This window comes from Lepisosteus platostomus, chromosome 10, assembly GCF_059453375.1.
Source record: "Lepisosteus platostomus isolate fLepPlt1 chromosome 10, fLepPlt1.hap1, whole genome shotgun sequence".
Classification (NCBI taxonomy): Eukaryota; Metazoa; Chordata; class Actinopteri; order Semionotiformes; family Lepisosteidae; genus Lepisosteus; species Lepisosteus platostomus.
The window spans coordinates 41414678-41439455 of record NC_142620.1 but is presented as its reverse complement, the minus strand read 5'-3'; the positions used below and the strand labels follow the sequence as shown (position 1 = coordinate 41439455).

The following is a 24778-nucleotide window of genomic DNA, read 5'->3' as shown; positions in this document are numbered from 1 at the left end:
TTTCCACTAACATCTACATGTTTTATTAACAAAGAGCTCCAGCCAGCTTCAAAGTATGTCTATAATGATCTGTTTATGTTACTATGCCAGAACTCTGTGGTAAACTGGATGAAAGTGAAATATATGTATGTGGTCTTTGATTGGCAATCTGTAAGATTTAAACTCTTTGAATTACAAGTGGTTGGGAGATGACCTAGCACTTTAATATAAACTTTTAAAAAAAACATCACCTTCTTTGAATTAAGAATAGCTCTAAAGTTGTAGGAAATGATCCAGAAGCATTTTTCTTATCAGAGATCTAACTCCAATAATATTTGGGGCTTCAGCTGTTCAACAATGAAATCAGTGCATGAATGCTCCTGCAGTCACAGACCACTTAACACAACCTCATCCCTCACCCTCACACCAAGATTAACATCATCCCTCTACTGTACCTAAATATAAAACACAGGTTGTACAGTATGTACATGCAGTCTTTTCAGAGCAACAGCTCTCTCCTGGATGCTCCCGGAAAGATTTAGATTAGACAAATCAGCTACCTGCCAAAATCTTGTAGGCTCTATCTGTTAATGAAATCCACTTTTGGGTTATCAATTCCTTGCTTATTAAATGCAGCTGAGACTGACAGGTATTCAGCTATGTGTTAAACCAATGGTTTTAGAGAAGAGTGGCTGCAGTATCAATGCCAGCACTGGCACATGTGAAATCTTATGGAAGGGTGCCAGGAGGTATCCTGGAGAGTGAGTGTTCTGGCAAACAGATGGCTGCTCAAATTACCCTTACACTAGGCAGTGCCACTTGACCAATCACGGCCCTAGCTCACAATTCCATGGAAACCACTATCCCACTGCCATTTTGGTTTGTCAAACAAAGCACTGTTTTAAAAGGAGCTGATCACTGGAGCACTCACTTATTTCAGATTTTCTAAACACTGTAGTACATATGCTGAACCGATACAAAAACACATCTCTAAAATATCAAGCTCTTTGCAAAAGAATATTAACTTTACAATTTAAGCATTATACACAGCTAGCACAACTGTGTACAGTTATAGAATTTGCAGGGAATTTAATGAAGCAGACCTGAACATCGTTTTAAACAAGTGTTCAATTACTTGATATTTTCACATAATGAAACAGTTTTTAACATTTACATCCCAAATAATGTGAAAAAATAATACTGACCTGTAAAAAAAGAACCAACTGCACATGGTATTGTTACAGGTTTTGGTTTTCATTGTACAAATTCACACAAACCATTGCACCATGTAACACTAAACAATGGTAGCACATTCACTCCTGGAGATTTTAAATAAATCTGAAATCTAGAACTAAAATCAGGAAGCACTTCTGTTTTACACAGGGTTATAAGTGCCTGGAAAAACAATGCTCATCCAAGTTGATTCCCTGGGATCCATCAAGCAAAAGTTACCACATTAGTAACCAAAATGGGCAGAATGGCCTTCTCTGATCTCCTAACTTAACTGTCCTTAATATCAGATCACATCAGGGAAATAACTTCTTTCAAGAAACAGTGGGATTAAATCTTTGGATCAAATGATAACTAACTACCAAGTCAAGCCTAGATGGGTTGAATAGCCTCCACTAGTTTGTAACTGTTCTTGTGTGGGATCCTATGAGAAATGGCTAAATGGGATTCTTGGATCACAGAGCTATCAGCAACCAAATAAACAAGATGGGCAGCAAGAGGAAGAAATGTGTAGGCTAACAGTATGAAAGTCACTGAAGACATTAAGGTAGATAAGAAGATAGACTGCTGGGAAGAAGCCAGTGAAACACGAGCCCGCTCTAATACTACTACAAAATATTTAATGACGCAAGGGACCAAAATTTCTCCTTTCATTTATAACCCTTCAAATGTTCTTCCCTTGGTTGAACAAATCTTGCATCTAGTCTGTGAGAAAGTGTGTGATTATAAGTCTTTACAATAGTAAATATCTGGCCCAGTGCAGATAACATGCCATCTGCCGCAGCTACAGAGAGCTGCAGTTAACAAAGACAATAAAACAATAATTTAACATACAGTATACTGTATGATATGCTTATGTTATAAAGGTACTGCAATATACTGTATGCCCAATTCACAACAACTTTGCATTTAACTTGGCAGTAGCTACGGTTCTGATATATTTACTGTATCCAGAGAAATGGTAGTTTACTGCCAAGAAAAATATTGACAGCTTAGGAAACATATCAACAAGCACCCAAAGTACAAGAACACTACAGTAGTATTTAAAAGCAAAATATGGTACCTACCACTTATACCACCCACTGTTATTGAAAGCAGCTGTTTGTATTGGCAGTTAATGTGAGCTTTTTGTACCATTTCCACCAGTGTCAATGGCAAAGGCATTACTTACATTAAATTAGTAGCTCCAGCTATGTCAGGCAGATATAACACAGATAATGTCTACGGACTACTTGTTGTTAAATAAACATTATATATACTGTAGTAGTTCAGGTGGGTAGCTGCGTCAGCATGCGTAGGCTGCAAAGGAACAAGTAATAGGTTTATTCCATGCTGAAAAAAAGAAGAAAGAGAACACAACGTTTCGGCCGTGGAGCCTTCTTCAGGTGTGAGGACCTGAAGAAGGCTCCACGGCCGAAACGTTGTGTTCTCTTTCTTCTTTTTTTCAGCATGGAATAAACCTATACTTGTTCCATTATATACAGTGCCTTGCGAAAGTATTCGGCCCCCTTGAACTTTTCAACCTTTTGCCACATTTCAGGCTTCAAACAAAGATATAAATTTTTTATTTTATGTGAAGAATCACCAACAAGTGGGACACAATTGTGAAGTGGAACGAAATCTATTGGATTTTTGAAACTTTTTTAACTAATAAAAAAATGAAAAGTGGGGCGTGCAAAATTATTCGGCCCCTTTACTTTCAGTGCAGCAAACTCACTCCAGAAGTTCAGCGAGGATCTCTGAATGATCCAATGTTGTCCTAAATGACTGATGGTGATAAATAGAATCCACCTGTGTGTAATCAAGTCTCTGTATAAATGCACCTGCTCTGTGATAGTCTCAAGGTTCTGTTGAAAGCGCAGAGAGCATCATGAAGACCAAGGAACACACCAGGCAGGTCCGTAATACTGTTGTGGAGAAGTTTAAAGCCGGATTTGGATACAAAAAGATTTCCCAAGCTTCAAACATCCCAAGGAGCACTGTGCAAGCGATCATCTTGAAATGGAAGGAGTATCAGACCACTGCAAATCTACCAAGACCTGGCCGTCCCTCTAAACTTTCAGCTCAGACAAGGAGAAGACTGATCAGAGATGCAGCCAAGAGGCCCATGATCACTCTGGATGAACTGCAGAGAACTACAGCTGAGGTGGGAGAGTCTGTCCATAGGACAACAATCAGTCTTACACTGCACAAATCTGGCCTTTATGGAAGAGTGGCAAGAAGAAAGCCATTTCTCAAAGATATCCATAAAAAGTCTCGTCTAAAGTTTGCCACAAGCCACCTGGGAGACACCCCAAACATGTGGAAGAAGGTGCTCTGGTCAGATGAAACCAAAATCGAACTTTTTGGCCACAATGCAAAACGATATGTTTGGCGTAAAAGCAACACAGCTCATCACCCTCAACACACCATCCCCACTGTCAAACATGGTGGTGGCAGCATCATGGTTTGGGCCTGCTTTTCTTCAGCAGGGACAGGGAAGATGGTTAAAATTGAGGGGAAGATGGATGCAGCCAAATACAGGACCATTCTGGATGAAAACCTGTTGGAGTCTGCAAAAGACCTGAAACTGGGACGGAGATTTATCTTCCAACAAGACAATGATCCCAAACATACAGCAAAATCTACAAAGGAATGGTTCACAAATAAACGTATCCAGGTGTTTGAATGGCCAAGTCAAAGTCCAGACCTGAATCCAATCGAGAATCTGTGGAAAGAGCTGAAAACTGCTGTTCACAAACGCTCTCCATCCAACCTCACTGAGCTCGAGCTGTTTTGCAAGGAAGAATGGGCAAGAATTTCAGTCTCTCGATGTGCAAAACTGATAGAGACATACCCCAAGCGACTTGCAGCTGTAATCGCAGCAAAAGGTGGCTCTACAAAGTATTAACGCAAGGGGGCCGAATAATTTTGCACGCCCCACTTTTCATTTTTTATTAGTTAAAAATGTTTCAAAAATCCAATAGATTTCGTTCCACTTCACAATTGTGTCCCACTTGTTGGTGATTCTTCACATAAAATAAAAAATTTATATCTTTATGTTTGAAGCCTGAAATGTGGCAAAAGGTTGAAAAGTTCAAGGGGGCCGAATACTTTCGCAAGGCACTGTATACTGTATATATACACCGTATATGGTTAGATCTATAAAGTATATGCATACAGTACTGTATGTGTTGTAATGCCTGAGCTTAACTTTTCTGGTTATGCTTACAAGAAATGTACATTTCTGCTTCATACCTAAGCATTGTATTTTCTTTCAATGTTTCCCCTACACAGTCTTGATGAGAAAACAGACTAATCACCTACCCCCATTATCCATATCATGGAGAACTTAATGCAACCCAACATTATGTATAGTGTATGTTACTACTATTATTGTACAACAGATCATTTTGCACTTATGAACGTTAAATTTCATTTCAAGTGTCTGTCCTTGCAAGTCGTTCAGTTGGCCTCTCCTGTCTTCAAATCATCTGCACATTAACTCTAGTTTATGCCAGACTCCAAGTGGGTTATGTAGCTCAAGAAGAGTAGAGGACCTAAAATGAATCCCTGTGGCACACCACTGCTTACATCTATCCAATTAAAAGTAATGACTTTTAAGATAATGCACTGTTAATGGATCTGATCATTTGTGTTAATGCACACATCACCTTGGATTTTTATGCCTTTTTATTTGAGAATCACCTTTTTATTATTATTACTTATTAAATGCCTTCTGGAAATCTAAACATATCAGGTATGAGCTCTAGTTTTAATCTATAGTTTTTTTTGGAGAATTCTAGCACGTTAAGATGTCCCTTTACTAATTCCATGTTGGTGGTCTCTTCATATGCCTTGGTTTGTATTAATCTAATTCACCTCTACTTATCGTTATCAATAACTGACTTTTTTATTGTCTCGTGATTAAGTTTTGTCTTGTTTTTGTGAATTAATACTACATATGCAATTCTCCAAAATGTGGCTATTGCTCACAATCTCAGTGTGAGTTGTCTTGTCTATGAATAACATCCCCCTTTTTCTAGGAAAATACCATTAAGCCCCAGTAATATATTAGTTCTTAGCCATCCTGGCCAATATAGGTACTAGGGTCTTTAGCATACTATAACATACACACTTCGTAAAAACCTGTGTGATTCTGATACAGCATGCTTTCTGTTTCTTTATCATCTTCTTATTAGCCATCTTTTCAATCACAAACTGTTTACTGATATGAACAATACGAATGATTATGGTTTTACAGTTTTGCAGTTCTTTTGCTGTTGAACTAAAAAAAATATTTACCTCTCTGTTGCAATATTATGTTTTGTCTCCCCATTGGCAATTCTAATGTTTTCTTTTTTCCACCTGTAACTCAGTACATTTTTTCTGTCTTTGAGTCTTAGATTGTTACACCGTCTCTAGAGCATTGTTTCAGATTTTTGTCTTTAATTTTTACATGCAACCATCTATGCAATCATTGTGTTTATCTATACTTAATTGTTTAAGGAAACAATTTGTTTTGGGCCTTGGCATTGTATTTCTAAAGTATTCTAGCAATTCCGTTCTACTTTTCTTTCCTTTATGGTCTCCTTTTCTAAAATCTAGAGCTTTATACTTCCAATTTCTGATTATATGTTCTTTACTGCAATATCTCAATTTTATTTTGAAAAGTTGTAAAAGTAAAAAAAACATCATCTTTGCTAATACTGTTCCTTCCTTATGTCTTTGTGCAGTAGCTAATGTGCAAACATCTACTTTAGGTCATCTATAGCACATACCTAATTTTAACATCTTAAAAAATAACAAATTCTACTTTGTCTCATATAGATTCTAAACTGTCCATTTCCCCTACCTTCATTCAGTTCTCTAATTTGCAGTTTATAATATCTACAGTATATAGACTCACACCACCTTGCTTTCTATCCTGACTGTCATGCTAACAATGTTTACCCATCATCCTCCCCAACCATGTTTCAGTTATTTCAAAAGGTCATATATTTCTGTTCATGCAGTTGCCTGCTTTTTATACCTTATACTTCTGGCACTAAAGTATATAGAGTTTTAAAAGAAACTCATCACTCTATTTAAACAAAAATAAATTACATGGATTTAAAGTACTGATTACATTTTTTACATGATTTTGATTAACTGATCATTCATGACTGCTACACTCGAGTGACTGTTACATCAGCAAGAAATCACCTCACCAGTGAAAGAGATGATTGGACACAAGTGATAAGGTGGTTTAAACTGTTGAATGTCGAGGCTGGTGGAATTCAAGAAAGGAAAACACAGAAAAGATTAAATATGCCCTGCTTATTTAGATAACAATGCCTACATTCCTTTGAAATACTGGAGCAACACCCAAGTTGGACTCACCAGCAATTGTGATAAGTGCTCTTTAGTGATAAATCGAGGCTTTGTGTGAACGATCCTGATGGACAAAGATAAGTCTGGCACAGATGTGCAGAATAACATGTTAATTATTCTTTACAACTGAGCAGCCAATGAGGAGATCTAAGTGTGATGGTCTAGGCAGGAGTGCCTTACCACTACAGTATAGAGTAGGGTTTGAGGGCAACAAAACTGCAGGATGCTGAACTGATCAAGTCGTGGACCCTTCACTTCCTTGCCCTTCCTGCTAGCTCATCTCAAAGAGACAACATTCAAGCAGGATAGCAAACTTCCTCATGCTAACTATGTATATAGCAGTAGCTTCTTGTGAGATATAAATTTAGCAGTGGTGTTGTAGATGCTCTCCTCATCAGATTTTAGACTCACTTAATATCTGTTGAACTAACTGGACAATGTGTGACATCTAAGGCTCAGAGATAAATGAACAAGTACCATCTTGTACAGGCTCTACTAGTAGAATGGGACTGAATTTCTCAAGACTAGTCTGTGATGTTGACCACCAAATGATGACAAATGTTAATCAGTATAAATAATTTGCCCTTGCCCGAGCCAAAAAACCCCTCGGACCATCAACTCAATCAGGAACTCCCGCCGTAAAAAACTGCATTCCTTTGATGTTTCCCTACCACCCCAACACACTTCCTATCCCCAGGAATATTAACAACAACTTTTCTATCCTACAGGATGATCCCTCCATTTGGGCCCTCTTTTCTGACCGCCCCATCATCTCATATCGCCGACCACCTAATCTGCGTAACCTTCTTGTTCACAGCTCCCTTGACCACCCTCAGCAACCAATCACACCAGGCGCTTTCCCTTGCAACAGAGCTAACTGTATCACCTGCAAGTACACATCTAACACCACACTCATTCAAGACCCCTCAGGAAAATTCCGGATCACCCAGATGGCATCTTGTACCTCCAGCAACCTTATTTACTGTATCTCTTGCAGTAAATGCCCAGCCATCTACATTGGAGAAACAGGAAGGAGACTTGGAGACAGCTTCAGAGAACATGTTAGGGCTGTGAAGATTAAAGATCTCTCCAAGCCCATTGTTTCTCATTTCATTTCAGATGGCCATGATCACACTAATCTCTCCTTCAGCGTTCTCAAAGACGGTTTTCCGAACTCATACAGTACATCAGAAAGACTACAGAAACTAAAATTATCCTGCAGCTAGGTTCACACCTTCCCCCTTCCCTTAACGACAGACTACTTTTCTTCTAAATTCTCTCTATTCATTGGAGGTTTCATTTCACACCTCTCTACACCTATCCTGACTTCACACCTCCTGATTGGCCACTCTTTCTGTCCCCTGCTCCCGCCCCTCGCTCCTCCTCTCACATAGATTTTGTTCTCCCGCTACATTACCTTTGCTTACTGCCCTGTCTTTCTCACACCTGAAGAACGCTCTCCAGCCGAAACGTTGTTTTCTTTCTTCTCTTTTCAGCATGGAATTAACCAATTACTTGTTCCTTTGTAGTCTTACCAAAGCCTTCTACAACTTTTTTCTCAAAAGAGCTCCTCTTAAGTATGGTAGTGCCTGCTCCTGGTGGATAACTGACTGAAAAACAAAACACAAAAATACACATTTTCAGATGTGTCAATCGAAATGATCAATCCAACCTCCTGGGTGGGCACAAAAATATCCAATGGATCTTCACTAGACATTTAGTGACAGGGCAGAAGTCATTCTGCATTTATCCAAGGTGATGTCAACTTAAAACACATTTACAGAACATGTACGGAAGCTACAAAGAGTGGCAGTGCAGTTAAATTATACTTGTTATAGTACATTATAACTGCAAGTACTGTATGGTTTAAAAGCATTTCCATCCATCCATCCATTCATTTTCTAACCCCTTCATCCAACTTGCAGTTGTGGGGGGGGGGGAGTTGAAGCCTATCCCAGCAAGCAGCAGGTACAAGGCAAGTTACACCCTGGACAGGATGCCAGTCTATCGCTGGGCACACACACACCAGGGGCTTTTTTCTCAGAAGCCACTTAACCTACCCGTATGTCTGTGATCTGTGGGAGTACCCTGAGGAACCCCCCTTGAACCCAGAAGAATATAAAAAAACGCCATGCAGATAGCACCCCACGGATTCAAACCAGAGCCCCAGTGCTGCGAGGCATCAATGCTAAGCACCGCGCCACCCACAAAAGCCTTTCCAACACAAAAAAAATCATTCTCAAATATTCCGTTAATGTTGCAATGCAAAAAATGTTAATGTTGAAGTATTCAGAATACTTTATCTAATGTAATAATTCTTTATAAAGTATTCATATATTTGATAGAATACACACCAATACATCAGATGTATTAAAATGGATTACCTCTTAACAAGGCTTTGGAAAGATTTCAGTACTTACTGTAGGATGACTGGTTGTGGATAAACTATAAAAGATCTGAATTTCAAGATAGAAAAAAAATAGTCCAAAGCTTATGTCTGCTGGCAGAGGGGGTTATTACAGTATATTTGTAAAGTGAAACAGAGCAAGTTGGGAAACATACAGTATGCATGTTGTTCAAACTGAATCATGCCAAGAGTGGTGTAAAAATGACAATTTGTAATACTGGAACAGAATGAACTCAGTCCATTGCTTTTAGGCATTATTGCATAGCATCAAAAAATGACAGAATCATCTGACAGCATCATATGCATACAGAACAGAGGGAGACAGCCTGTTCAGTTCAGAACATTAAATTCACTGTAAACAGTCTCTGACTTACATTGTCTAAGGTGCACTATAATGCTTGTGGATATTTGGTCTAATACTCATCTTAAATTTCACATCACCATGTTACATAAAATTACTCTCTCTCACCTCCCCCATATGAAACACTCAATCTCATACTCTATATTTGAAAAAAATACAAAGTGTTAGAGCTAAAAAATTACAATTATTCTTAGTGTAGACAACCTATGACAGGAGCGATTCAAGACTGTGTTTCTGAGCTTTTTGATACGTTAACAACAGAGAACTGACAGCTTAAGCTTCAAGGCTAAAAAGACACCATTCTTTGTCTGGGGAAAAATGATTCTCTTTTCTTCTTCATCTTACATGAATTAAAAAAAAACATTTTAATGTAATAGCAAAATCAGTTTTTTTTGCCCACAAATAATAACAATGCAGTGATTTATTATAATAATCGCTCACCAACATTAACTAAGAAATGTTTCTTTGACTTACTAGGAAGCCTTATTATAGACATACTGAAAAAAAATATTTTTCCTTATTCAGTTCACCCAGCCTTTGCTGACTTTATTTGGATTTCTGATCAGGAGCTTTCAGACTGCAGCTTTTCAACTATCCCACACAATGTTCAGAGGAACAATAAGCCATGGAGTGATCACAACAAACACAGCGTAAATGTTACGGAAAAGTGATAGTGCACTTAATTTGCGGCAAAACTGTCACCAGCAGAAAACAGTACTCAGTTTTTGCAGATAAAGAACAAAGCACCTTTAAAAAACATTATTTCAATTATCCCTTTCCCCTTCAGCCACATTCTTATTCCATTTACTGGGCCTGAGATGGCATACTTGCAGTAATCATACAGTATCTAGATGACAGAGACAACCTAAGGCAGCTTATAAGTACCTTCTGTGAACTATTGAACTATTGTTAAGATAAAGGCTAGAGCAGGTATACCAGAAATACAACTTTTTACTTTTTACGGACATACAGTAAGTTATACTAGGTGTTTATACATTACTGTATAAAAATGCACTGGATACTGTATACTGCATTTATACACAGGTCAGCCAAATGCCACTCTTCTAGAAAAGCAATTTGCAACACCAAAGTTCTCCCATCATTGTCATCAGTAAGAATACATTGATGTATCTCAGCTTATTGTTTACTACTTCAGAAAGAGAGAACTATGGCCTCAGAAATATTTTTTATTTCACATTTTGGGGGTTAGATTTTTTTTTTTACGGAGAGTAATCCGATACTTCCCAAAGCCCTGTACATGTCATCTTCAGCTTCTCAGTCTGCTAGAAAAATGCACTAGGACCCTACAAAACTGTAATGAGCAGGGTTCAGGCTTTGTGTTAAATGACGACACTAGTTTTACACATTGTGCTGCGAGTCTGCCAGGCCTTGTATGATAGACTAAAGTAAGAAAGCTCCTAATCAGGGACCCTTTTCCTATTTTAGCAGCCCAGGATGGATTCTTCCAGTTCCTAATAAAGCCTATGAATCTGCTGCATTTGATTTCACTGCCACAGTCTGCTGATAGAGATTAAATCAATGGAAGAACAACAATACAGTATACTATATTATTCCTACAGTATATGTTCTCTGGCCTTGGAATCCAAGAGACATTACAGAATAGAGTGTAAGTTTATGGATGGACAGCCATACCCTGTTGTTGTGATGATGTTTCTGTGCTTTGCCAGCCTCACAACTGGATTTTGGTTGCATGCACACTGAGGCATGTCCCAGTACACCAGCTGGACAGCACTCCCATGAAGTAGAGCAGCCCTCTATGGCCAAAGGGTTTCCCCTTACTGAAGAGGGCTCCAATGCTGTTGGGAGTCCTAATAGCATCTCAGTAATGTTCAACACTGCAAGATCTGGTACATTTAAGCCAGGAGAGAAGCTGAATAATGCTGTATGTATTCTTCTTAAAATCAGTACAGACTCAGAGGTTTGGGTCGGTGTTTGGTTCATGCATATTTTCACAAACTGCATGGAAGTTGAAAATGTAAACGTCTTTAAAAAATTACGCTTTGTTTCAGAAGTTAAATGTCTTATGTAGTGAAGATACAGTTTTCTTCACATTTCTTCATCTTTTTCTTTGTATTATCATCTCTGCTTTCTGTGGTACTGTTTTCTGTATGAGATGGCGAGACAGCGACAGGGGTTCTGACATCACAACTAGCTGTCAAGCTTTATATGACAATTACTCCCAAGTATAATAGTGCTTTAGACCTACATAACTCGTACTGGTGACCAAGAAACACTTAACAATTTAAACAGATATTGAATAGAGTTTGTATCCAAATACTAAATCCTTTTTTCTGCTGCTTTTCTTGGTTGATTCACATCTAGCTGTGTATATACGTTGTGTCTCTCTGCCGCAGTTTCTGATTAGATTGTTTGCCCTTCGCAGCAAAGCATTAAAGTAGAAAAAAAATCATCTGACAAGATCCCTCAAGGCTGAATGTAAATTTGGGCTGCACTGAACACAGATGTTTCTGGTTAGTTTTCTGTAAGCTGTTCTCTTGACTGACATATCTCAATTCAGTGAAGGTTATACTTTCGAATTACACAATTAGGCACTGCTGTGTCTACTGTCTACCAACTCTTTTCCTATTTAGGTTCCGTTAGATATTTTATATTACTCAATAGTAAGCAGGTATATTTCACCATTAATGCTACCTGATAATTGAAAGGAAGTTTTGTCTTTGAATTGAAGTGGTAAAATGAACCATCACTTCAGTCACCAAAGGACTCAATGGAAATTTGTGTATTTCGCACAGCCCCAGTATGAAGAGAGTAGTGAATTAAGAGCATTCAGGCTGCACATCTCCATGTTTAACCAGTGGGCCTACAGCACAATGATGTTTATGTACTTCTATAGCATAGTTCCTTCCAATTAGGTCAAGGAAATATGATATCTGACACACTGATAAATGCTGTCTTCATTTTATCATTTTAGATTGGTAAAAACGATAATTTTAAGATGCTGTCATTTCCATACGTTTTCATTTACTGCAACCTCCTTAAAAATACTGGTTAATTATACTCAGGCACTTTCAAAGGAAACTGGCACTCTAAGTTCTGGCAGATGTTGATTTATGACAAAGAAATCTACTGGGTGGACCACTGCCTGAAGAACAGCCAACAAGTTCTGATAGGTTAATGCCATGAGAAACTATGGTGTTGCTGTTCTATAGTCACTCTGCATTCTCTACATGTTTGGAAAAATAGATGTGCCAAGTAAAAATGGCAGGGAAACATGACTAAAGCAGACTAAATTACAAAGAATAGTAACCCATGCTGAACATAAGATGTGACAGCTGCATTACCTTATCTCTGTGCAAAAACCAGAATTGCACTGAAGTGCTAGTCCTACTACAGCGCCGTATTTTAAACTCAAACGTAACACATCTGCCACTTGAATGTAAATGTTGCTGGAAAAAAAATGGTGCCAGAAGTCAAAACACCATAATGTCCACTATCCTAATTTTGGATCTCATTTTGACAAAACAGTGGTCTATGGACCAGGTATGATCTGCTGTAAGGTTGCAAAAATATATTAAGAATTTCAAAGATAAAGGTTGCAGAATTTAGATAATAATATGGGTTACTATACAAAGAACTCTTAATTACTAGCACAAAAACTGAAAAAAAGTGTCTTCATAAGGTGACAAAGCTGCTAACCCCATCCCTCAGCCCCTTTTCAGAACACAGCCTGACAATTTAGTCTAGAGACTGTGACACCAGTGTCTGCTAGTTTTCAAACCAGCTGAGGCCTCACTTAATCAAACTCTTAATTTAAATCACAGATTGCTTATTTGGCATTTTTTTAAAGGTTATTTACTAAAAAGGATGGAGATTAACGGCTAACTTCCCACATTTTACGACCTAAAAACAAATCCATGTTGGTCAATTAACAGATCAAGAATATGATTATAGTTACAAGTAAGATGAGGCCAGCTAGTCCTGTCTAGCTAATTTTTTGTAGTTCCAAGGATCACATCTAGATGCTCTTGAAAGAAGCCAGGGCATCAGCTTCAACAGCATGGCTGGGTAATTAGCTCCTTACCCGCACAACCCTTTGTTGCATGGAAGAGCACCTCCCTGTAGCTTCAACTTGTGGCTTCTGGTTTGTGATTCATTGCAGATTCTGAAGAAATCCACTGGGTTGATATTGTTGCTGCTCTTGGGGATTTTGAATACTTAAGTTGAACTTCAATATGCATAATCTTCTCTGATCAAATACTAAAGAGATACAGTACGATTCTTTTAACTTGTGTGAAGGAGATTTCTTTGGGCCCCAACAATGTATCTGGTTGCTCTTGTGTGGACTGATTTCAGAGCAGCATTATCTTTTTTCATATTGCTTAAAATTGTTCACAATATCCTTAAGAAGATTTTACAAGAGTGTCATAGAATTACATCCCTTGATTTAAGTTCTACACTTAACATCCTGACCAGCAATAGTTACACCTCATAACTACTGTATAGTTTCTGTTTTGGCTACCTTCACCTATCTATAGTACATTAAATAATAATAATAACTATTTTATATAGCACCTTTAAAGTTGGCTTCTCAGAGCGCTTAAATGTCATCTATCAAGTGTTTGCCCAGTCATGATTAAGGTATTTCACTTTGAAATACTCTTGCACCTTCAAGAACCCTCCTTTGTGGGAATCTACCCCAAGCATTATTAGTTCAACTACTGTACAGTATACCAAATGCTAGATGACTGATAAACCATTAATAAAAAAGAGCAGTGGTGCCAGTGCAGATTCCTGTGGTACTCCACTATCTGTATGACCATTATTTGAGCATTCACCTTCTCTGTACTCTGTTTCCAGTCCATTAGCCATTCTTAATCCAATCATATGCTGGTTAAATCTATTACTGCTGTTGCTTCTTTAAAAATCTCTAACAATCTGGTTTGGCAAGATCTACCTTTTCATAATTATGTTGACTATACCTTAGAATCCTACTGCCCTAGTGATGATCGTGTAGTTTAGTTGTTGTTTCCATTACCTTGCATGTATGTTTGTATGACTTATTGGTCTATTATTGGTTTTATTATATTTGGTTCAGTTTATGGATGAGAGCTACATTTGCAATGAGAATACAGCCCCTGTCTCTAGAGACTGCCTAAAAAGGTTTGTTAATGGTCTATGAATTATACAATATAAATGTTAGAAAAATTAGAAAATAGAGAACCATCAGGCCCTAGAGATTTGTCTTAAGTGCTTCTAGTACCTGTAATATGCCTGCCACTTCTATTCTAACATGCAGAACTTTGTCTTTGACAAAGTTACCGCTTTGCCTGAGGTATACTATCTACAGTACCTTTTGCCTGGTAAACACCTAAATGAAATATTCATTTCTTACATCAGCAATTTCCCTTTCACTATTTAAAAGTTGTTTTTTTAAGACATTTCATCCTATACTGTTCTTTTGCTATTGAAATTATGAACAAAAATATTTTATTTTCCACGGTAATATTCCTTTCTCATGACATTTCTATGATGCTCTCTAATTTTAGTTGTGAGCTGTATGTGGTTCCATAAACATATTCATGTTGGTTAACTGAATTCCGTTCTTACTTAAATTGTTTACAAAGGACTTTCTTTATCCTTATATTCTTTTGAATTGATCAAATAAATAAATTAAGGGAAGATAGTGTATTTTCTACTACTTTACTTATGTGAATCGGAATGTCTACCGATTTCCTGTTTCGACCAACCCCATATTTATCGAGCCCCAAACTACTTCTCTAAAGCTGTATCTCATTCCTTCATAGCGTACTTTCCTGAAACTATCTGCCTTTGTTTTGTAGCATAACCCTCTATGATCACAGTTTCCTAATAGTTCTCTCATGTTCATTTTCCTCATTTTGTCTTGACTCTTTGTAAAGACTCAAGACAAGACGACTGGGGAGCAATCTGAGTAGAACATACTGATCAAGGATATAATAGCAGCATCCACACAGAATCCTAAATAATACTCCATGCTGCTCCCTTTATCAATTATTTAATTAGCACACTGCTGCCAGTCAAATAACAGCTTAAATAAAAGCTACCAACTGCCAGGACTAACCCGGTTTGGCTACAGTTGGTGCTTCATATATTTCCTTCATTTGTAATACTTTCCTCTGAGTCCAAACAAAAAAGTGCATTTTCCAATAATGTTTTTTTTTGCAACTGCATCTTAGAAAAGGCTAGTTTGTCTAAATGAACCTAGAACAATGCTGCTATACCTTTTCGAACTGCAGGAAGGATAAATATTATAAAACAAATTGAAATACAACTTTAATAGCCTTAATAACAATTCAAATGGTTTATGTACCTCTGTTTTGCTTGGAGGAAACCAAAGTCAAACAATTAATCGTAGCAATTGTGCTCAACGGGGAATGGCTTTCCTAGCAGAGCATCAGATCTGTTCAATTTAAAGATGTGCTAAATGTATGAGCATAAGAGGGCCGATGGCTATGTTATCAAGTTTCTAACATTTCATATGTATATTAACATAATTGTACCTTTTATACACATCTAGCAGATTATATCTCTTGTAATGGTGCATGTTACGTCAATATACAGCATACAGTTTAATTAAAACTAAACTAGCTGTGCAGCCTTAAGCTTCTCTTTGCAGGGCAAGCTTTAAAGCTGTGTTTTAGCAACTACTGTAAATCCTAAAGAGACCTGTGTGTAGGGTAGAAGTGTCCAGTCCTACTCTGCGGGTTTTCAAGGTCTCTTTAAAGCAGCAGCACCTGAAGAGCTGGGAGAAGCTGTTAAAATGGTCCAGTTAAGCCAGCGATCAGGCTGGTTTGGCTTGTTAGGCTGAAATGAAAACCCACAGCCACACTGTACCTCCAGGTCCAGGAATGGACACATCTAGTCTAGGGGATAACACTACATTGTCTGATTCCAGATGCCGGCAAATCAACAACATTCCATTTCAATTAGCTACCAGAAAAAGAGAAAATGATGAAGCAGCACAGGAAAATGTTTGAATTAATAGTAGAGTGATTCAAAGAATGAATTTACAAAATGTTAACATATTGGACTTATGACATGTTAACATATGGAGGCCCCCGATTTCTTTATCCATGCACCCCTTTTCTAACTGCTACAGTACATCCAATTTTACAGCTGCGGAGGAGTCGGAGTCTAACCTGATAACAAGAGGTGCAAGGCATTCTTGGATGGGACGCCAGTCCCTCATAGAGCACACACAGACACAAACACACACACTCACACCAGGGCCAATTTTAACTGAAGCCAATTAACCTTTAAGAATATCTGTAGACTGTGGAAGGAAACCATGGGGAGAACATACAAACTCTATGGAGACAGAAACCAGGTCCAGATTGGAACCCCAATGCTACAAGGCAGCAATGCTAACCACTGAGCCACCATGATGCCCCGCTAAAAATTATTGCTCTCACAATGAGTGCTTGTTAGTGTTAATCATGTTTTAGTTTTATTGTTACTTATATGGTTTAGTACAGTACACTTCAGCATTGAAACTGGTAAGACTTCCAGAGCACTTTGACCCATTTCAGATTTTACGACCCATATACTCTCATACAAATGAGGCATAAACATACTATAATATATTTTTTAACAGTCGAACTCTGCATCTGTCAATGCAAATGTACACCAAATAAGGAAACAAGCATGAAATATTCAGAACCAGGTGTTTGTGTATATTAATTACTGTGTCTTATCAAACACAAAATGGATCTGATTATGCAATAGTAGTTTTATCTGTTCTCATTATTGGCAGATGTATTTTAACATTCTTCTTCCTTATCATGGCTTCTTATCTTATAGCAAAGCTTTATTTTAAAAAAGTAGTAACGCTTTATTTGAATAAGGCTATAAAAACTGTCATAACATCTTCTTAAACACTGCACAACATGTTAATATAACAGGTATTAAAATTATGTAGGAAAATCAAATTTAACATGAACATATCCAAATCACTGTTACTGAGCTGCATCTACAGGAAGTCCTCGTCAGCTTTGAAGACTTTAATCGTCTCTTCCATTATGTTTACCTGACTTCTCTCTACCCGAAGTTCTGCTCTTAACTTTCAATTGAAAGGCTGTCTCATTTCTTACAGATAATTTTGTGCCTGTAATATCATTTGCACAAATGGTTGTAAAGGATTAAGCATGTTGTATAGTGTTTTCAAAGAGGTTATGAGTATTTCATGTAATTAACCAAAAATTGTATTGGTGACATTCTGTAGCAGATAAGATGTAATGGATATTTTTTACTAAAAAAAACATAATAAAGCATACCTTTCTACATTAATCTAAAAGAGACAAATCAAATGTAAGTTTATGATTGTAAATGGCTCTTCTTCTAAAAACTAATTTTGTGTTTATTACAGTTCTGTGTGCTATGTTGTTTTCCTCCAATGTATTGTTAGATAGATGTCATTTCTTTTGAAGCATTCCCCCATAAAACGATGAAAAAGATGTTTCTGCAGCAATAATTATTCGCTTGGGGAGATGAGGTCGGTATTATTAAAGTGAATAATTGTGTCTCCTACATCCTGAAATGCAAAAGCGAAGTGTCCTGCAAGTCTGAACTTCAGCAGCTGAAGTTCATGGTTTAATGATCAACTGCTGTCTGGCACTCATCTAATCATATTTATCAATGTAACACAGGCAATTTTAGCGTATTCATCTCTAGCATGAAAAGTATCACTTGCCAATTAAACAAAATTTCTACCTGATCATGGGACTGCACACCACACTACAGCTTTTCTGGGTTTTGTACATTTCCTTATGTCCTCCAATCCAAGCATTGCTGAAAACTTCAATCTGAATTGTCAGTGTATTCAGAAAGATGTTAATTCTACACATCAACAGGTCATGGTTTCATGTTTTGTGTTAGTGTCATGATTTAGCTTTGCTCTTTTAATCTTTAGTAAGGACATTTCCAAGAAATAACAAAAGCTGTTAAGACTTTTATTCTCAAGCCTGATACCCACTCCAGATTAAACTATACAATTTATGCAAGCACTTACTAAGAAAGCAGATATACAGACAGCTTTACAGATATAAATAATGTATGTATCCAGACTACTCCAGGCAAAGCTCAGAAGGCTGTGTTACCTTAGCACAGTAAATGCAAACCTTTGAGTTCTTTGACTGTACAGTTGCAGTGTGATGCTCTAATCAGATCACTAGTATGTACTGCATGAAGACAAGGGAGTGAATTTTAGTTGCAATGTTCTGAAGGAATCAGGCAGGATACCTCTCTGAACATATATACATCCTGGATTTTATTTATTTTTTTGAGGGGTAAGGCGGAATGTAAATGTGCATTTAGTGAGCCAAGAAAAGCAAAATAAAACTACCACCTTATATGCATTTACAATTGCACTTATAAAGACAAGCCTATCAAACCATGATTTCCACAGATCATGAGATTAAGAAGGACTGGCACATCTCTGCGTATTCTCCACACACTCCGAGTTCTCACATTTACATACATCCACCCCCTCCCTGCATCTCCGAAGAGGGCCACACAATGCCCCATTTTGGCAAGAGGACATTTCCATAACAGGAGACTGGTGTTGTGAGCAGAGAGAGGATTACTTTTGAGTGACACTCACTCCCATATCTGCACTCCAGGGAAATAACCTGTTAATCCACAACACACTATTACACTGGCTCTAATCGTAGCCTCTTCTAGGGTGATATGAAAGACTTCCCATGTGATTCAAATATCAGAAAAAAGGGGGCTCTGTTCAGAGATACTATCTCTTTGTTTTCTTTCGTTTCCAAAGGAGGCTGACACACACACACACACTTACAGAGGTTCCGGTTTGAATAGGAAAACTTCCTCTTTGCTTTTGAAGAGAACGACAGATCTCTTACACTCTGCAGAAGCGGCATTAAGTGATTTGGAAAAGACAAGGAATCACCTTGATTGAAGTGCTCAGAAAACTGTACTGCTGATTTCACCCCTTTAGCCACTAAAATCTATTTATTATTCGTCCAACTGGATAGGGGCTTTGAAAAGCACCACAAGTCTCTAAAGCCACACTCTAACTGAAATGATGTATTAATCAGCACACTGATGCTGAACCTTTCTTTTTTTTACTAGAGTTAAATAAAAAACAAACTCAACTCTTCTGCAAGCACTACATCTTCATCAATAAACAATATTTAATCCTGTTTATAAAGTATCATTGTAAGTATGTGTTATTTGGTTTTGTTGGCATGTTCACATAAAAATACTTGGGGTTTGTTTTTCAAGCTACTTTACAAACACTGAACAGGTAAACTGCAAAAATTGCTGAAGAAATACAATGGCCAGTAACTTTTGCTCTTTTCCGAAGAGGATTATTACAAATTCTGCAAAGTTGTTCATATAGGGAATAACTATTTTTACACTACAAATACACAATGTTAGGATATGAGGTATTGTGATTCAAAGCAAATACAAATCATAAGACATGGATGTAATGAATAAGCGGTGGAAGGGATTTAGCCAGGAACACATTTGTAGGATATAGACAAATATACCCCCAAGCACATTAAACACGGATTAGCCAAGCACATTTACTGAATAAGACACCCCTACAGCTTCTAAATAGTCCACTAGTGGTAAGTACTGAATGTGTCCAGGTTTATCCAGGCTCACTTAGATATCTCCCAGGTTTTTACTGTACATAAGTGATCTAATGCAAAAGAGATTGAGAAGGAAATGTAAAGCCTAACCTGGCTAATTCCAATCCACCCATGAATTACTTGTTTCTGCTTTTCACTTCAACTCGAACTCAATTGATTTAATTAAGTAAATAAGATGCATAGTTAAATATTTTTCGCGTCTTAATCATGTGCTAACTGAAAAATACCTGTAAAACCTGCAGGTACCTAATGCTAACAAGCATTCATAACAGCTCCATAAAAACACAAATATCCAGGGCTGAAGCAATTATTCAGTCCAATTTCACCAAAAAAATGTGTTTCAGCACATGGATCACAGTAGGTCTATATCCCAATGAGAAGTCAAACAGAAAAATGACAGGGTGTTGATATGTTACATTTCTAATGATGAGAGAATGAGATCCCTTCATGGGTTACAAAATATTAATTGATTGTTCTTTTTGTCTGAAGAAACAGCATAAAATAACTGAATATCTGTGGCTTTCTTTAATTTATAATTTTTAAAACAATTTTTAAGACGTAAAAGCACAAATATGTTTGTACATCCTTTTTACACACAGTTCCACAGCAAGGTTTACATTTTGCTTAATCTGTTTTAAAGAAGAGGAATTTGCACAATCCTAGTACAGTGTTTATTAAAAATGTACTGAAGTGCAAAAGCAAACCAAAACAAGCTTCAGTATTCAAACGAGCCAAAACTACCAGCCAAAGTTCTGCATAAAGAACTTTAATTTCTATTGAATGGCTAATAGTCCAATGCTCAGCTCAGTCTCTATATTACTCTCTTTACCAAGTTCAGAATATAAAGTACATGTATCACCCTATCAAATACTTTTTGTGATGTGTTGGATGACATGTTTACCTAAGATCAATAATCGGTGACTAAAGAACAAAGATCAAGATGAAAAGCAATATTTCACACATAATAATAATTATTATTATTACTATTATTATTATTATCATTATTAATAGAGCTTTTCTAGACACTCCACTCAAAGTGTAATGGGGTACAGGTAATGGGGACTTCCCTCCACCACCACCAATGTGTTACACCCATCTTGCTGAAGAGACAGCAGCCATAGTGCGCACAGCACACTCACCACACACCAGCTATCAGCGGGGAGGAGAACAGAGAGTGATGAAGCCAATTCATATTAGGAATATCAGGAGAATATGAGGAGGCCGTGATTGGTAAAGGCCAATGGGAAATTTGGCCAGGACACTGAGGTTAACACCCCTACTCTTTTTGAGAAAGGCCCTGGGATTTTTAATAGCCACGGAGAATCAGGACGTCGGTTTTACGACTCATCCGAAGGACGGCACCTTTTTACAGTATAGTGTCCCCGTCACTGTACTGGGGCATTAGGACCCACACTATAGGGTGAGTGCCCCATACCGGCCCTACTTATACCAGCTCCAGCAGCAACTTTAGCTTTTCCCAGGAGGTCTCCCATCCAGGTACTGACCAGGCTTAGCTTCTGTGCTGACTGCTTAGCTTCAGTGGGTTGTCAGTTGTGAGTTGCAGGGTATTATGGCTGCTGGCCAAACATGCATGTTAGAGGATAGATGTGAAATCTAAGATAAGAAAAAGAAAGATGTGAAAACTGTTCAAACATACTGGCATCAGCAAAACATTCTATGTGGTGAACGTTACATAACACTAGGAAAAATCTTGCACATGCATTGCTTGAAATAACAGGAATGACTCTAAAATAACTAGTGGGATGTCTTTATTAAAGGTCCTAAAATAACTCCTGCCCAATGCCATCCCATTCTTTCCACAGTAGGTAAAGTATACAGTACACAGTAGATAAGGTTGTGTGTGGGATTGAAGTGCATGTCCAACCACTTTTCAATGGAATTAAGATCTGTGGCTTTGTATAGTGGGCTGCATGATGGTGCTATGGTTAGCTTTACTATTTCTCAGCACTGGGGCCTTTGGTTCAATTCCGAACTTAGTCAGCTATCTGTGTGGATTTTGTTTGTTCTCCCAATGTTCATTTGGGTTACTCTGGGTGCCCCGGTTTGATCCCACAGTCCAAACACATAGTGGTAGGTTAATTGGCTCCTGGGAAAACTGGCCCTGGTGTGAGAGTGTGTGCGTTGTTGTATGTTTGCCCTCTGATGCACTGGTGTCCCATTTGGCCTTGTACCCATTGCTTGCTGGGGCAAGATCTGATTCCCCCTCAACCCTCAATTGGATGAAGCAGTTAGAAAATGGATGGATTAATGAATTTGTAGAGTCAGGGATGTTGATGAAAATCAGCCTGATGCTTCTCAGGCATAACCACTCCTTGCCTTGCATATTATTCTGGCCACTGAGTGCAGTTCTTCAATTTGATTCGTGCAGAGGATTTTTTATTGAAATCTGACGTTTGCATCTGTCTTTGCAAGTCCTGGTAAAGTTCACCACATGAACAGCCAATTAAAGTTCACCCACAATGGTCCCATTTTTTAAGCACAACACCTCAGAAGTCTCCCTAGAGGACAGCTTTGAAAAGCACTGTAGTGAGAGGGGTCATTTTGGAAACCAGCTGTCAATATCTCCTCTAATCCCTTACATGGCCTGAGTGAAGAATACTGTACTAACTGGTGCTTTCAAACAGACATTTTAGAGTCCCTCGGCTTTAACACAAATAAGAACTCCTTTATCCCATACTCAATCAAATTACTCAATAAATGAATATTGGCTTATGGGCAAGTGCAATCAGAGGATTATGTGCAAAAATGAAGGGGTAATGAGTAATGATATGGGCTTAGTGTAATTGCGGGGGGGAGTAAATTCACAGAGTTCTGGTGTAGTTGTATCGATTCCTATATGAGTGGTGCGAAATGGTGAAATATGGGTAGATGTCTGTTATGTTAAATTTATTTTTTATAACATTTAATTGGGCTGTTTGTTTTTTTTGTAAATTTCGGAGCGTGTACAACATACTTTCGATGCTTTGAGGCATGACAACTTTCAGAGAACTCAGACAGTAAAGTATTATTAGACAGTGTCATAATTATTAACATTACAAATTTAGTGCTCTGGTACAGCACCAGAAACACAAGCAAGATTTTATGCCAGTGTGAGAACTGCAAGCACATTTGGATGAAAACCAGACGATTATACAAAGGTGATGAAATATGCAGCAGGAAACGATTGTTTTTATCACCCCACCGAGCCAGTTAATACTGCAATAAAGAAGAGACTTAAAGCAAGAATGATGGATCGCTTTCATTCAGCATCTTACATTGTTTTTTTTTCTAAAAACCAAACCATGCTATTTTTGCCTTTTGCTGCAGCCTCTGGTATTTTCCTGGCCACCTCCCACCCTGTACTCATCAAATTGCAAAAAGCGAGCAGATTACCTAAACCCAAGGGAAAGTTAATGTGAGCTTTAGCATCACTATCTAACTGTGTGTCTAATAATTCTACATCCCAGTCTTCAGCACTTTACTTGCTGAAGTTCATCGTCAGGAAGTCGACCGAGAGTGGATGAAGGATCAGTGAGGATGAGGAAAAAAAAATCTACAATCTGTGGTTGTACCTGCAGTACAATAAGTATCGAACTTCCTCTAACAGCAGTTTACTATACAGGAAATCTTTTGAAATAAAATAGCCTGAAATAAAAATATATCGCTTATTCATATCTATATGCAACTATCTAAATGTACTGTATGTACTGTGTATACTTTAGCAAATCTTATTAACAAATCCTGATAGAACACTAAAATGTCAACATAGGAATGCTACAGTATATTGAACAGACATGTCTCTCAAACTACTATGTTGTCTTTACCATTCCTTTAATTAAACTACAGACAGTAATAAAGCACAATTTCTTTTCATAACACAATTTACTAACTAAAGCACTCTAAGGTACTGACACTTGATTAAAACATTATCAAATGAATCACGTTTGGTCCATTTTCTTAATAAATACTATTTTAAATGTTATTTAAAATAATCTATATTTAGAATACAAAAGTATCAAAAGGTTTTTTTTTTTACCTGACCTAAAGATTCAGACAAATGAACTAAAGCTGGTTGCAGTACAATAAGAGCAAGACATACTGGGCCATACCACGTTCTTAAAAAGGTCGAACACTGTGACTCCTATGTTATAACACAGCTGTCATGGGTCAAAGGGTCAGATTTATCCCCAAATTTAATTTGCCTCTATCATCTGGGGTCAGTTCTCTACACTTAGATTACTCATATTATTTGTTGTGCAAATGACAGATGACATCCATAAATTTGAGGATTTTCACAGAACTATTTTCAGAAGAATTTCAAAAGAAAAAGGAATTTCCTCATGCGATATAACTAAAGAAAGCAGCTGAAGAATGAAGGAAATGAATTAGTTTTATTCAGCATTCACTATAGTAAGAAATGCGTTAACTTTCCATCTCTGAAGTCATCTCTGATTACAGTATGTCTTAATTTTAAGTACTTCTTACATCCTTGTGTTCTACTGAAGATACTGTAGCATTCAGGGTCTCTGCAAACCAACTATTTTGAGGCAAAGAATAGGAATGAAGAGGAGACAGTCCTTTCATTTTTAGGTCTCACACCAATACAATTTTGATTCTAAAAATTCAAGACTTTGCCCACGTTTTCAAGTCCACATCGATAAAAATGAATGAAGCTTAAATGGTTGACCTTGGTCCTCTTTAAAGCTTCCATTTTCAGAGTCTGCAAGTATTACCTTCTGATTACTACTTTCTGTGAAATCCTGTCCAAGCACAAAGGATTCTAATGCTGGTCCAAAGCCCCGTTCCTCA

General features: G+C 37.6%; 1 protein-coding gene across 6 annotated transcripts in view; it reads right to left on the bottom strand.

The window, feature by feature from the left end:
• nexmifb (neurite extension and migration factor b) overlaps positions 1 to 24778 on the bottom strand; it is a 173427-nt gene that overhangs the window by 92824 nt on the left and 55825 nt on the right. For 2 of the 6 annotated variants that reach the window (XM_088649008.1, XM_088649007.1), the window contains one exon: positions 7979 to 8171. The exons of 2 other annotated variants lie outside the window; for them this stretch is intronic. The gene's annotated coding sequence lies outside the window, so the exon portion shown is untranslated. The remainder of the gene's footprint in view (positions 1 to 7978; positions 8172 to 24778) is intronic. 2 more of the 6 variants (XM_088649010.1, XM_088649011.1) reach the window with 1 other exon arrangement.